The sequence below is a fragment of the Mustela putorius genome, unplaced genomic scaffold (assembly GCF_011764305.1).
Source record: "Mustela putorius furo isolate JIRA1106 unplaced genomic scaffold, ASM1176430v1.1 tig00000228_pilon_pilon_pilon, whole genome shotgun sequence".
Classification (NCBI taxonomy): domain Eukaryota; kingdom Metazoa; phylum Chordata; class Mammalia; order Carnivora; family Mustelidae; genus Mustela; species Mustela putorius.
This window is the reverse complement of record NW_025421322.1, coordinates 13,747,667-13,763,258: the sequence shown is the minus strand read 5'-3', so window position 1 is coordinate 13,763,258 and position 15,592 is coordinate 13,747,667. Positions and strand designations below refer to the sequence as shown.

Genomic DNA, 15,592 nt, shown 5'->3' with positions numbered 1-15,592 from the left:
AGTATTCAAGTGATTATTCCTCATGTGTAATATGTAATTTGTCTCTAGCTACTTTCTAGATTTTAATTATCTTTGTTTTCAGTAGTTTGATTGTTATTTGATTTTCTTTAAATGTAGTCTGTAGCTGCCTAGGTGGCTCAGTGGGTTAAGCTTCTGCCTTCAGCTCAGGCCAAGATCTCAGGTCCTGGGATCAAGGCCCACATCAGGCTCTCTGCTGAGCAGAGAGCCTGCTTTCCTCTCTTTCTGTGCCTGCCTCTCTGCCTACTTGAGATCTCTGTCAAATAAATCAATAAAATCTTTAAAAACAAATGTAGTCTGTTTTAGAATAACTGAATAACTGTACTTAAATTTCTAAATCTACATATTTACCAAATTTGAGGGCTATTAAGCCATTATTTTTTTTCTTTTATTTCTTTTTCTGCACATTTTTCCATGTACTTTTATTATCCTTCTCCTTTTCTTCTGGAACTTTAGTAGCATGAATGGTAGATCTTTTTTTTTTTTTTTAATTGTATCTCAATTTTTTTAATTGTATCTCTGAGAGTCTTGAGTCTTTTTTACTTCTTTAGTCTTTTCTTCTCTTTGCTCTTTTTATTTCATAGTTGATAATTTCAAATAGTCTAGTCTCAAGTTCAGTTTTCCTCCATTATTGCTATTTTGCTCTTGAGCCTGTGCTGCGAATTTTTATTTCAGACCTTTTCATTTCTGAAATTTCCATGTGATTACTTTTTTTTTTAGTTTAATTTGTCTGCTGGAAACTTTTATTTTTCATTCGTTTCAAATATAGTTGCCTATATATCATTGAGCATAGTTATAATAGCAACTTTAATGACTTCTTTTGGTAAATCTAGTATCTGGGTCATTTTAGACTGGCATCTGTTGATTGTCTTCTTCCTTGAGAATTAGTGTTATTTCTCTGGGTGTTGGTATATTGAGTCATTCTGGCTCTTACACTGAAGATAAACTCGTGATCCCATTAAAATACTCTATTAGAGAGGTAAACAAACTTCAAACGTAAAGGACTAGAAAGTAAATATTTTAAACTTTGCAAACAATATGATATCTATTGTGACAAATCAATCCTGCCATTGTACTTCAAAAATAGCCACAGATGATATATTAATGAAAAGTGTGGCTGTGGTCCAATAAAACTATTTACTAGAGTAGTCAGGAGCTGACTTGGCCTGTGGGCTTTAGTTTGTCAACAATTTGCTTTTGATAATGTTAATGTATTTGTTCCAGCAGACATTCAATCCCAGTTAAGTTCAGACCACAAATTCTGTCTTGCCTTCTGTGGTTGGTAGTCTTAATATCAGTTTAGCTGTCAAAAACCCCATTCTGTTGTTTGGGTCTTTCCCTCATATATTAACACTTAGGAGTTAGTCTGAATTTGGAGAGGTTGCCTAAATTTTAGTCCATTTCTCAAAGACTTTGCTGTACTTTGTGTCTTCCCAGTGCATGTACAAAAGTTCGACAGTTTGGTGCAAATGTAAACAGGTTCAGTTCTCTCAGACTTTGATGCTTTGGGTCTATCCTTTTCACATACAGCACAGAGGTAACCCTGAGACTTGTGCAGGTGTATATACTCATTTACAGAAATAGGAATTTTATTTATTTATTTGAGAGAGATTGAGAGTGAGCACAAGCAGGGGGAACAGCAGAGAGAAAGGGAAAGGCAGGCTCCTTGATCAACCGATTGAGCCACCCAGGCATCCAGTATCCTCCAGCTCTTATCTCTCTGGGGTTTCCATAATTTCTGGCTAAAGAATTTTTTCCTAGACATTTGGCCCTAAAACATTTTGTTTTTAAACTTTAGCTGCCTGTGCCATGACCACCATGGCAAAACTTTTTAATTATGGCCCTTCTAAACTTCAGACAAATCTTCAAGAGAAAAGAGGGGAAAAGTAGGAAACTCATCCCTCTTACATGTTACATATCCAGGTTTAACTCGCCTCTACAACACATCTCTTCTGTTTACCTTTTCTGTTACCTTACATAGTTGCTTTCTATGTTTTGTAGGGAGTTTTTAGATGTAATAAGCAGGAAAGTTAGATTGTAGTATGCTTACTATATCTTTGATTATGCAAGCAAACAAATCGAATTTTAAAAACTTAAGCCTAGACTCCTAATTAGCACTTTCACTGCTGGTAACAAAATGTATTAACCCAAAACTTTCAGACTCATATTTTCTGTTATGTGTCAAGGCCTCCTTATTTCCAATCGTGAAGAATTTGATTAAACCAAGGAGATAGCCTGAACACTGCCACAATGGCAGGAATCAATTAGTAGAACTATCATTTTAGGGAAGATATAGAATAATACAGGGAACTCTAGGTGCACCAAAATAATTCACAGAATGAAAACAACCCTAAAAAAGAACCATCTGACTTTGGAAGTTATGTAGGCACTGTTACTTTTTAGTTGTGTAATTATAGATGTCACACAAGCACACAGACCAGTATGCGGTTGATTAATAAAAGCTAGTGTTAAAAACAAACGATTGGGGGGCACCTGGGTGGCTTAGTCAGTGAAGCATCCAATTCCCTTTTTTTTTTTTTTTCTTTTTGGTGTTCCAGAATTCATTGTTTATGCACCACACTCAGTGCTCCATGCAATGTGTGCCCTCCATAATAGCCACCTCCAGGCTCACCCACCCCCCACCCTCCTCCCCTCCAAACCCTTCGTTTGTTTCTCAGAGTCCATAGTCTCCCATAGTTCATCTCCCTCTCCAATTTCCCCAACTCATGTCTCCTCTCCATCTGCCCATGTCCTTCATGTTATTCTTTATAAGCATCCAAATCCTGATTTAGACTCAGATCATGATCTCAGGGTTGTGGGATTGAGCCCCAGAGTAGGCTCCATGCTGAGCGTGGACCCTGCTGAGGATTCTTTCTTTCTATCCTTCTGCTCCTCTTTCCTCTCTCCTCTCCTCTGCCCACTGGCCCACACATGCTCTCTTCCTTAACACACACACACACACACACACACACCAAAAAACTGGTGACTGGATTAAAGTGGAGGGACTATTTAATCCTAAAAGATGACAGGAAAAAAATTCTCTCACTAAAATATGAAACCTCTAGGAAAGGGAACAGATGAAACATACAAATTTTTTCCTTAATCAATCCGGTTATTCATAATTAAGAGGTTCTTTTCAGTAGGTATCATGTGCCTTCATATATTGAAGTCCAAGTGAGAGCTGTGCATAGTTTGTCTTATTACTGTATTACCTGGTATCATGTTATAGCAATAAAACTTCCTTACTTCCTTAAAAAGAAAAAAAATTGTCTTTCTTAGAAGAGCATATCATAATCTAGGGAGAAGATAATAAAGACTCTACTTAAAACAGTAAGTATTAATGTGTAAAGATAGCAAGTTTGGGAAATAAAAATCAATATAAAATTAATTTTATTTCTTATATCACCAACAAACATGAGATTTTGAAATTATAAAACAATTTAATTTATAAGGCATCCAAAATAAAACCATACATACACAAAATACTTAAGAAAAAAATGAACAAAATGTGTGTCAGACCTGTACACTGAAAGTTTCTAAACATTTTAGAGTAAGATTAAATAAGCAGAAAGATTTATGATGTTCATTGACCAAAAGACTCAATATTATTAATATGTAATTTTCTCTACATTGGTGTGTAGAGATTTAATCCAATCAAAGTCAAAATCTCTGGAGGGTTTTCTTTTTTCCCTCTGGAAATTTAGAAGCGTGATCTAAAATGTGTATGTAAATGCATAGAAGAAACTAGATTCTCCAAAACCATTTAAAGAAAGAACAAAATGAGACTTAGACTGTGTGATTTCCAGAGAATTGTCATCTGCAATAATGGATATACGGTTCTGTTGGTATAAAGATAAACATAGAGATGAATGGAATGTGAGGTACATACTATATATGTTTTCATTAGACACCTCAAATATTTTCTTGAAGCATGGTTGTGTGTGTGTGTGTGTGTGTGTGTGTGTCTTGAGAATTCAAGTATGGTACAACATCAAAGAAAACAACTGATATAATTTGCCACATTTGTAAATTATAGAAAAATTGGTTTTATCTTTGCATGTACATAAAAAATATTTAAGATAGTTCAAAACCCAAATGAAATATAAAAACACTTTTAAAAATCTAAAAATAGATGGAGAGTTCCTCAGTTATGTAAATGCTATCCATCAAAAAGTACATAAAATATATTTGATGAACAAATGTTTCACCTAAAATCAGAAAAATGACATGGATACCTGCTTAAAGTTATAATATAATGGCAATAAGGACCAAAACACCAAGGCATATGTCACACTTCAGTTTCAGTCTTAATATTTGGCCCAAATTTTCTGTTAACTTTCAGCCCTAGTATGGAAAAAGTCCAACTAGCCAAATGCACATTTCAACATCATTTACGATCTCCTTAAAGTGTTTCAAAAATTTACCTCTCATTCAATCATAGTGATGATTCTGAAATTAGTATCATGTCTTGAAACTTGAGGTATAGATTGAAATTCAGAAGGAAATTTGTTATTCAGAGTCTCCCAACAATCCCACTTCCTGGTACTCACTGTAAAATCCTCTCCCTTTGTATGTGGGTTAAAACCAGTTAATTGCTTCCTCTAAGTAGAATATGGCAAAACTGATGGATACTGGCCCCCAGAATTAGTTTGCAAAGACAGTGACTTCCATCTTGCTTATAATCTCTCCTGCCCTCTCACTTGAACAAGCTGCCAACTCATGAACTTCTCCATGGAGGAGCATGCGTGGCAGAAATCTGAGGGTTATCTTCAGCTAGCAGTTAGCAAGGAATTGGAACTCTGTTAGACTGCCAGGAAGGAACACGATCCAGCCAACTACAATGAGTGTGGAACGGGGAGTATGGGAGTGATTCCTCCCCGGTGTGCCCTCCAGGTGACTGACTGCAGCATGGTGGCCACCTTGATTGCCTTCCCTGAGAAATGCCGAAACAGAGGCTCCAGATAAGCCAGGCTGGACAGGTTCCTGAGCTGTACAACTGGGATATAATACCTGTCATTCCAAGCTGGTAATATATACTCAGCATACAATATATATCCTCAGCATGTTATACTCATGCACATATACTCCACATACTATACTCATGAATACTATACTCAGCATACTATAATGGAAGAAACTATCCCTGTGTCCTGATCACAGTTTTGGTATGTGAATTGGCATTATTCCCTTCATAATTTTGTGGGGAAAAGTTCTGCTTTAGGCAGAGGCATGTCTTGTGTTTATTTATTTATTTTTCTTTCTTTCATTTTTGTATGGTTTTAATTAATTAATTAATTTGAGGGGGTTGCAGAGGGAGAGGAAGAGAGAGAGAGACTCCTGAAGCCAATTCTTCACTGAACATGGAGCCTGACAAGGGGCTCAATCCCAGGACCCTGATTTTGCCCCAAGCCAAAATCAAGAATCGGTTGCTTAACCAACTGAGCCACACAGCTGCCCCTGATATTTTCTCTTTATTTCAGTTAAAATACTAAGGCAATAACTCAACTATGAAAGGCAGCAATTATGGTGATTATGTAATATTGCTTTGGAAGTTTCCTTTTTTATTTTTTTTCTAGCAGATTATCAACATTTTCTGTCACTGGAAGCTGTATAGCAGTTTTCAGAACTTGCTCTGTGGATCTCTCATGTTCTGTATTGATGCTTCACATGTTTATAAAATGCTATATTCCTTTAAGATTTAGTACATTAGCATATTAAATATATATATATTTTTTACTTAATAACATGTGAGAGAGAACAGACTCGATATAAAAAGCTCATTGTTTTCTTGTCAGGAACACTGTTAACACATTTTTTTAGGTGACAACCTGCTATGCAAATAGAATCAGCAGCATTTTATATCTAATGCAGTCAATGATTTAACAAATGCTGAGAAGATGTGAAATGTTTTCAAGTAAACTAATGAAGTATGAATATTGTGAAGCTCTCCATTTTGCTTATTTGATGTAGCATTTTCGATAGGCAAATACAAGGAAGATTTATTACTTTGTAAAACTTTTGACAAAAGGAGTTTTCAAGTCTTTATGCTCATTTTTAACACACCATTAAATAAACTGGCAAAAAGATATAGTGACATCTGTACTCATAGTACAAAAACAAAAATAAGAGAAAGGATTAGTTCTAACTGTAGATCAGAAGTTATTGTACATTCCTTGGATAAGTGCTAGGTCATGAGAAGGTGCCCACATCTTTCTAAACAGTAGCTATTAGAGTTGCACTGATTCTCAATTTTGTGAAATTATGGTTTATGAATATAACTTTTTAATTTTTTCAATATATACTGTGATCTACAGAATTTGTCAAAATCCTTTGGCTCATGGTCCAGTGAAGCACATGTCAAGGACATAAAGAATTTCCTTCTTTCTTTTCTTTTTTAAATAATTAAGAAATTCCATTTCTCAAATATTTCTCATATATAACATGAGAGGACCATGTTTTTTACTTTAATGTCATTGATATAATTAAAAATAAAAAATTTGAGTTGGACATTTCAAAATAATGGATTTAGAATTTTTTAGGATTATATTTGATAGAAAATCAAGACATATTTTTAGATATCAGTGTTGTGGAGTTTTGTATGGTTTATGCAGTAACTTTTCCAATGATATCTAAATTATGTGTATAAAAATCCAGGAAGCATCCCATAAAAATACAGCTGTGTATTCTTACCAACTTATACTTTGAACTCCACCCAGAAGTAACACCCATTTTGAATTTAATGTTTATCCTTTCTTTTTTTTTTAAAGAAATGTCATATATGTATAAATTTATAAAAACATAACTTACTTTTGTTTGATTTTGAGCTTTCTAAAAATGATATTTTTCTCTTTCTTACATTATATTTCTAAGATTTATTTTCTTGATAAAGGTGCTTTGTCCCATCAGTATCTGTTATATTGTATTATATATGTACCATAATTTTCCATATTTCTATTAACCCATGCTTTGAATGTTTCCAATTTTTTTTTTAGATTTTATATATTTATTTGACAGACAGAGATCACAAGTAGGCAGAGAGGCAGGCAGAGAGAGAGGAGGAAGCAGGCTCCCCGCTGAGCAGAGAGCCCTATGTGGGGCTCAATCCCAGGACCCTGAGATCATGACCTGAGCCGAAGGCAGCGGCTTAACCCACTGAGCCACCCAGGCGCCCCAAATGTTTCCAATTTTTGTATTACAAGTAATAACACTACAGATAATGTTGCTATGAACAGCTTCTGTCTGTACTTGGCACATATAAAAATATTTCTCTACCTTATGTAGCTAAGATAGAAATTGCTGTGCCCTAGGTTATACATGTGTCTAATTTTATCAGACAAGTTCAGATTATTTCCCAAAATGGTTATGCCAATTACACTCTTACCATCCATGCTTGAGATTTCTGTTTTGCCACTTCTTTGCCTTCACTTTGGTTTTGGCCTGACTGATGGTTCTAAAATATCATCTTACTGTAGTTTACTTTCTATTTTGCTAATGACTAATGAAGCGTAGTATATTTTCATAGGTTTGTTTGACACTTTCATTTCTTCTATGAAATAGTTGTTTTTGTTTATTGCCATGCTGTGTATTATCTTTTATTTTATCTTGTATGGAATTAAAAACAATTATGAAATTAAATATTTTTTTCAAATAATAAGTATACACTCAGAAAATGATTTGGTGAGGCTTCAAAACTGAACATATTAAAGTTGAGAGTGCTATAACTTTGAAAAAGGGCTTTTCAAAATTATTTTTATGTTTATGTGAATAATGTAGTGATTTCTAGGAAGACTTAATAGATAGCATTCTTCACTTACATTTTTATAAAGGATGATATTTTAAGAATTGTGTAACCAAACAAAATATGTAGCATATGAAAATATTTTGAGAAGTTCATAGTAAAATGTAAGTCTTGTTATTCATTTGCTCTAAAATTTGAAAGCATGGGCTATTGTCAGTGGAAAACTATACCCTGAAAGCAGAATGCCAGACTGTTGCATTATCAGCTGAAAGCTCACAATTAGAGAAAATCTATAAGCTCCATTTCCAAGTTAGCTCTTTCAGTCCTAGCAGTCTATAATCCACAGTGATAGCAGTGTCTTGTCCTAGAGGCCACATTCCTTGGCTGTCTAGACGAGAATTATACCCTGGAGTCACCATCTGTTCCAGAGACTTGCTACAAAGGCTCAAGCTTAATCCTAGATAAGGTATGAAATCAAAGTAATTCTGAGACTCCTACGATGGAGAAACATTATCGTAACAAACACTAAACTAGTGTTTATAATCCTATCATGAAGTCTTGCAGCTAAGTGTCTGCAAGACAGTCCATATTAAAGCAAGGTTTGTGCAGGTGTTTGTCTCTTTAAGATGTGATTTACAGCCCCAAGTACCTTTTAAATTGTTAAGTTAGTTTCTAAAACAACCCTGGTAATTACGGAGTTAAGCCATGAGCAGGCTGTGTACAGAGTCACCCACACCTCCCATGTACTTTGTGTTGTGCAGAGCACTAATTATGGTGCCAGGAAGTCTGTCCTGCAAACACAGCTAGGCAATATCATTTGATTCAGATGACCCACCATTCCCCCAGGGTATCAGTCTATCAGGTATATTTTATTTATAAAATATATCAATTATTATTTATTTATAAAATATATCAATTCCCCTCTGGAAACTAACTCTTTCTGTATTTCCTCAGTAATAAATATGTGGTTAAGAAGCCACTTTCTTGGGACCCCTGGGTGGCTCAGTCAGTTAAGCATCTGCCTTCAGCTCAGGTCATGATCCCAGGGTCTGGTGTTGAACCCCACGTTGGACTCCTTGCTCATCGGAAGGCTTGCTTCTCCCTCTGCCTGCCCTAGTCCCAGCTGTGCTTTCAGTCTCTCTCTCTGTCAAATAAATAAAGTGTTAAAAAAAAAAAAGGGAGGGGAGGGGGAGAAGAAGCCACTTTCTAGGGGCACCTGGGTGGCTCAGTCAGTTAAGCATCTGCCTTCAGCTCAGGTCACGAACCCAGGGTCTGGAGCTGAGCCCTATGTTGGACTCCTTGCTCATCTGAAGGCTTGCTTCTCCCTCTGCCTGCCCCACCACCAACTTGTGCTCTCAGTCTCTCTCTTTCTCTGTCAAATAAATAAAGTGTTTAAAAAAGGGTAGAGGGGAGAAGAAGCCACTTTCTTTTGGGGAGGCATAGCTATTTAATGTGAACTTAGGAATTCTGCCCTGGACATGGCTTTATCATGGATATGATGACAGAGAAAAAAACTGACCTCTCGAGTGAGAAATACCTTACTTGGAAGACAGTCTCACAGCCATGGATCACAAGGAATGTTGCTCTGGAGGTGACTTTATGTCGTTGTAATAAAGAGATTTCAGACTTGGAGCTAGGTCACAGAATGATGTCATTTTTGCTTGGGAAGCAGGTCTTCCCCATTTTGGCCCCATTGACCTGAAAGACAACATAAACTTTCTTATTTTCTTTTTCTGTTATCAAATAATTTCAGTCCTCTTCCTGTGTTCTCATAAGAAGAAAAATTTATCAAGCATTTTACTAATTTTGCTAACAAATCACACCCAGGGGTAACTAACATTTATTGCAAGTGCTAGTTTTTTATTTTAACTAAATAAACTCATCTTTACAATTAAATATTTGTATTACCATGCCAGAGATCTTTGAGGTCATTTAAGAGAAGTTATTATATTCTCATGTCATTTTTAGTGTTATCAAAAGAATTAGATTACTTATAAACTATTTTACTTGTCGCTAAAAACTATTTAGCTGTACTGTGCTAGAGAATAGGGGATTAAATATGCTGCTAATTATTTGTATTACCTACAAATTGAGAAGATAAAATAAGAATGTCACAGAGAAAAACTGATTATGTGTGCTTGGAGTTAACTATAAATTGAGAATTTCTAAGGTAGAAAGAAATGACTCTGGTGAGGGACTATTAATGGATATAGAGTTTTTGAGGAGATGATGTTGAAAATGTTCAAAAATTGATTATAGGTTGCACACTCTATTCATGAAAAATCATTGAATTTTATACTTTAAAAGAGCTAATTACATTGTGTATAAATTATATCTCAATTTTATGCAAACACATTCTGTTCTATTTTAATACTCTTACTACTGGGAAGTACAAAGTGGAAACTACAGTAAGACAACAATAATATAAACAACAAATAACACCTTCTCTTTGACATATTACTTACTTTCTTGGTGCTATACAATCTAAAGGAAAAGAAATACTACCAGAATGGTTAATAGTGCCTTGTCAAAAATACAGTTGTATTACAGGAATAGGGATTATTTGAAGATATTAGGGTATTTTTAAGGAAATGTGTTCCTCGTCTTCAAATGATACATAAAGCCCAGATCATAATGATCTGTAATGCTAAATAATCATTTTCTTATTAAAACAACATTAATTTTTTTATGACAAAAATATTCAAGTCTCAAGTGCTAAATAAATAAATAAATACATATAGCTTATATGTAGTAAAATGTAGAATAAATGGAAAATATATTATTTCTATGATTAATCTGTGACCATTAAAATGAAATTTTTTCTGGATAAAACAAGTAATATAGTGAAATACAGATTAAAATAGGATGGCATAAAAGTGATCACATAAACCCTCCTCATACTGCAGAAATAAAAGGAGACTTCAAATGTGCAATTTCCCATTGTACCTATGGGGATATTTTCACAGGTTTTTGTTTTGTTTTGTTTTGTTTTTCCAAATTAATTATCTTGCATTTAGAATTGTACATTCTATTACTAAGGGCCTGTTTATAACATTATATATGTTTTATATACAATATTAAAATAATACTTATTTTATATATTTTCTCCCAAATCATAAAATATATATCCAATGTTTTAACTGAACAATCTTCACTATAATATATAGTTATAAAAGGAATTATGATTAGAGATCATGTGCATTCTAATTCTGCATGAAAAAAATGTGTGTGGGATCGAGAAAAGTTGAATCTGGTTGAGTCTTTTATCTATTTAATTACTCTATTTCTGATGGGCCCACTCATTCTTAAATAATCAACTGTGCTCATACATGCCTTTGTACCTTGATCACACTATGCTTTCTGCAAGGAATGTTCTTCCACCCTCTATCCATCTGTCTGAATCAATATTCTTCAAAAAGTCAAGAACGCAGGGGTGGATATGTGCAACTAGTCAATGCTGACTAGTAACCTAGCAACTACTGCATGGTGGCATGGTGAATTCACAAAGTCACAGAAAACAGGGAGACCTAGAAAATGATTTCATGTCTCACTAAAGCCCAACTGCAGGATTGTGGCTTCATTAGTCAGTTGCATGCATGACTGAAGGTGCGAGACCAGGAACATTTATCAAAATAAGGAAGGAGGATGGTCTTTAATGTGAAAAAGTTCTGGACTAGGAGCCAAAATGTCTAAGACATCTTAAAATGGCATGTCCAAGTATAACAGACCATCTTCTTATGGGCCACAAATGCCATTTGAAATACTTATATTTCTTTCAAATAACTTGTCTACTACTGTCAATCCGTCTTCTGTTTTGTTCAATTTTCTCACATCCGTTTTTATATTTCCTGGGGAATCCAACTCTTCTAGTACCTCAGCTTAAGTCATTGATACATTATACCTTTTCTTTTTAGTTGACAATGTGTATGTTGCTCATTTCTTTAAGATTTACACTTTGCCTACTTCCAGGATGCATTATCGTAGCTTTAGTTCATTTGCTTCATTTTTTAGTTCGCTTTTAAGAAATACACCCCTGTGGTTCTAGGAAATAATCTATCATTCTCTGGAATGGGTTACCAAGTCATGAAAGATCATACACAATAAATGACCAATTTAGGTGATGATGATACAGCCTTGAAATTGCATAAATATAGGCATAATTTTAGAAAAGAATTCTTAGTTTTTACAAATCTTTACTGTTGCTCCTACAAATATTATCCTTTGGAAATTAATTATCCAGAAAGGAATGTGTCCAAATCAACCATAATTAAATACAACACAAATTCCTCATAAGATCTAAAGATACACTAAATAAATATTGATGTTTTTTGAAAAATATTAACTATTTTTAAATGATGAAGTTATTAATGACCAAAACAAAATTCCACTATTAGAATAATAATAATTAGAAAACCATAATTTTAAAATCTGCTTTCTTACCCAATATGTCAATTAAACAAAACTTATCAACCTTTAACTATGTGGGTGTTAAATAGAATTAGGGGAAAAGTTGATGTAGAAATTTAGAAAAGTCAGAAATGCAACTAAACATTTAGTCAGTTTTTAGAAGAAAAATTTACAACTAACTAATGAAAATATAGTCTTTTATCACTGTAAAACGTATTGTGAAATTGAAACATATTATGTTAGATTATTTTTCCTACACAAGCACCCATCCCGCTTTGTATATTAACCACTGAAGTTATAGCAATTTACATTTAGATTCAAATAGTAATGTAGAGATATATTTTATTTTTATTTTATTCTCTGATATCCTTAGCCTCTTCTGAAGAATTTGAGAATACATTTTTGTTTTTATTTTTTTATTTTTTATTTTAATTTTTTTAAAGATTTTATTTATTTAGTTGACATAGAGATCACAAGTAGGCAGAGAAGCAGGCAGAGTGAGAGGAGGAAGCAGGCTCCCTGCTGAGCAGAGAGCCTGAAGCAAGGCTCGATCCCAGGACCCTGAGATCATGACCTGAGCCAAAGGCAGAGGCTTAACCCACTGAGCCACCCAGGTGTCCCACATTTTTGTTTTTACACTCTTTCCACAAATTAATTTATTTTTTAAAAAGATTTTATTTACCTGAGAGACCGTGAGAGAGAGCATGAGAGGGGAGAAGGTTAGAGGGAGAAGCAGACTCCCCGTGGAGCTGGGAGCCCAATACAGGTCTCAATTCCAAGACTCTGGGATCATGACCTGAGCCGAAGGCAGTTGCTTAACCAACTGAGCCACACAGGTGCTCTCTTTTTCACAAATTTAAATTCACATACAGATATTGTGGATCATAAATATATATCAATCACAGACCTGTACCCCTGGGGATAAAAATATATGTTTATAAAAAATAAAAAATTAATAAATAAAAAAAAGAACTTGACTTTTAATTTTTGCCTTGAAAATAATTATTTTTAAAAAAATAGGAGCAATTGCAATTTTTAGGATCCTCAAGCACAAAAAAACCTAAGTGACTGAAAGACAGATTCCTCACTAAGTTGATGATTCATGTATCTCATCACAAAATAAAGCATTTCTTTCTAGATGCAGTGGATGTTTTCTCATGATTAAGGTTAATGACATATCTCATTGCTATTCAAAATCCCACTGAGAGACAATTTCAGAGCAAAGTACCAGTAGGAAACAGCTACCAATATTTAATAGCATACCACAATGGAAAATTGAAAACTGCAGTGTGCTGGTCTTACAGGAATCCTGGTTTGCATTAGCAGAGCCAAGGACTTCAGCCTTTTACCTCATGTAAACATACATGACCTCAGAGATAAGAAATCGGGGAGGAAGAGGGGAGGAATGGCTGAACAAATAAGGAGATACACAATGAAAAAAGCAGCTAGGTATTACTCTGTTTTCTATTCAAAATCTATTTGGTTCCCAGGAAAATGTCTTAGGAAATTATTTGTGATGATTTGTCTCTAATGGAAAAGAACCAGAGTGTAGCTATTGTTAAGAGCAACTGACATCCATTTTCAAGGCAAATTGAAAGACCTGGTGTTGTGTTGACAAAAAGGTATGGAACCTACAACTGCTACATGCTGGTATATAATAAAGGAGTTTTGACACCGAAATTTGCTTGGGCTTAAATTTTCTTACTCCAATCTACAGGAGGTTTAAAATAAAAATCAAATTATGATTAAGAAGTTAAATGTAGAGACACGCTAAATTACAATTTAATTAGTCCCCCAAAGATTGTTCTGAATCTAAAGAGTAGTAAAAGCCTACTTACTTTACTCTCAGAAAACTAAATGCTCTCCATTAAATTGTCTTTTCCACTTGTCCTATACAGGGTGACTGTCACTATGGCAAGGAGAGAGGGATGAGTTCTCACAGTGCTATAAAATCTAATGAGTTAAAATTTGTGGAGCCATTGAGACCCACATTACATGTAGACCTCAAAGTCAACCCTTTCCTCTATTTTTCCTTTGGGGAATCCAATCTGCCATTTTGTGAGGATAGTGAAGAACCTTATGGAGAGGCCCACAGGGGGAACAGCTAAGGCATTTTTCTAATAGTCATATGAATGACACAGCAAGGACATTGGTTCTCCAGTGCCAGTCAAGCTTTTGGGTGACTACAGCCCAAGCTGATATCTTGACTGCAAACTTTCAAAGAATGGAGCCAGAGTTGTCCAGCTAAGCCATTTCCAAGTTCCTGATCCATTCAAACTATGAAATATTAAATGCTTGTGTTTCTAAGCCCCTAAGTTTCAGACTATTCTTTGGCACAAATAGATAACTAATAAAACACAAATAACATTGACGATGTAATGATTTACTGTGAAAGGAAAAACAATAGAAGGATATCATTCAAAAAAGAAACATGAATTGTAGAGAGAAAAACAAAACAAAGATAATTTCCAAAGCTACAAAGTTAAAGGTTAATCTTAGCTCCTTAGTAATGAAAGCCAAAATTTTGTATCTTTTTAGAATTATCTATATATTAATATATGTATTAAATTATGCATGATCATTGTTCTGAATAGAGAGCCATGCCTTATTACAAACCTATTCTTTTTTTCATAATTTTTCAAGTTTGGTAAGTCCTGTACGTATTATTATATCTAGAAACCCAAAGTTATAAACTCCATTAAAATAAATATTCTGATATTCATATAAGTAAGCCCATTTAAGTAATATTCTTTACAGAATTGAGTACTGGATATTTTACTAGTCAAATAGCCTCACAAAGTTGAAAAAGTCAAAGCAGTGTATATATATTCAAATTAATTTTATTAGTAAATATTTCCTTTCCCTTTCTCTGTCTAAATAATATTTTAAGAAACTTATTTTTATGATTTTCTCTTTTTTATAAGAGAAATGTGAAACAAGGTTATGAATTTTTGCCACTGATTTCCCATTACTCTAAGCTAAAGGAAAAAAAGAAGTGTCTACTAGAGTTGTGTTTTGTTAGATTTTACATGCAACATGTGTGTGTGTCAGTGTGGGTGTGTCTTGTCTGAGGGTTTGTTCATGTCCTACTCAGGGACTGTTTTTTACACTCTACCTAATGCTACTAATTTTCTCAAAGAAATCTTATTTATTTGAAAAAAATTTTGAGCATCTATGATGTGCCAATTCTCAAGGATAAATGGTAAAATGAAAACTACAAAGTCAGTGGTCTTATAAAGCATACAGTCTACTGAAGAAGTCAGAGGGAAAAAAATACACAAAACCATAAATAAAGCAAGAAAATTCAGTAACTGCCATGAGCGGCGGGGGAAAAAAGAGTGCTTAATTGGACATACCTTCCTAGCATTCTCAAAAAAAGCATTCCCAAGCAGAGGAGACTTGAGCTGAGATCTGGAGGGTAGAATGAGT

The 15,592-nt window shown here is 34.3% G+C and overlaps 1 pseudogene; it reads left to right on the top strand.

Moving 5' to 3' along the window:
* The first annotated feature begins 4,958 nt into the window (after positions 1 to 4,958).
* LOC101681315 overlaps positions 4,959 to 15,592 on the top strand; it is a 34,206-nt pseudogene continuing 23,572 nt past the window's right edge.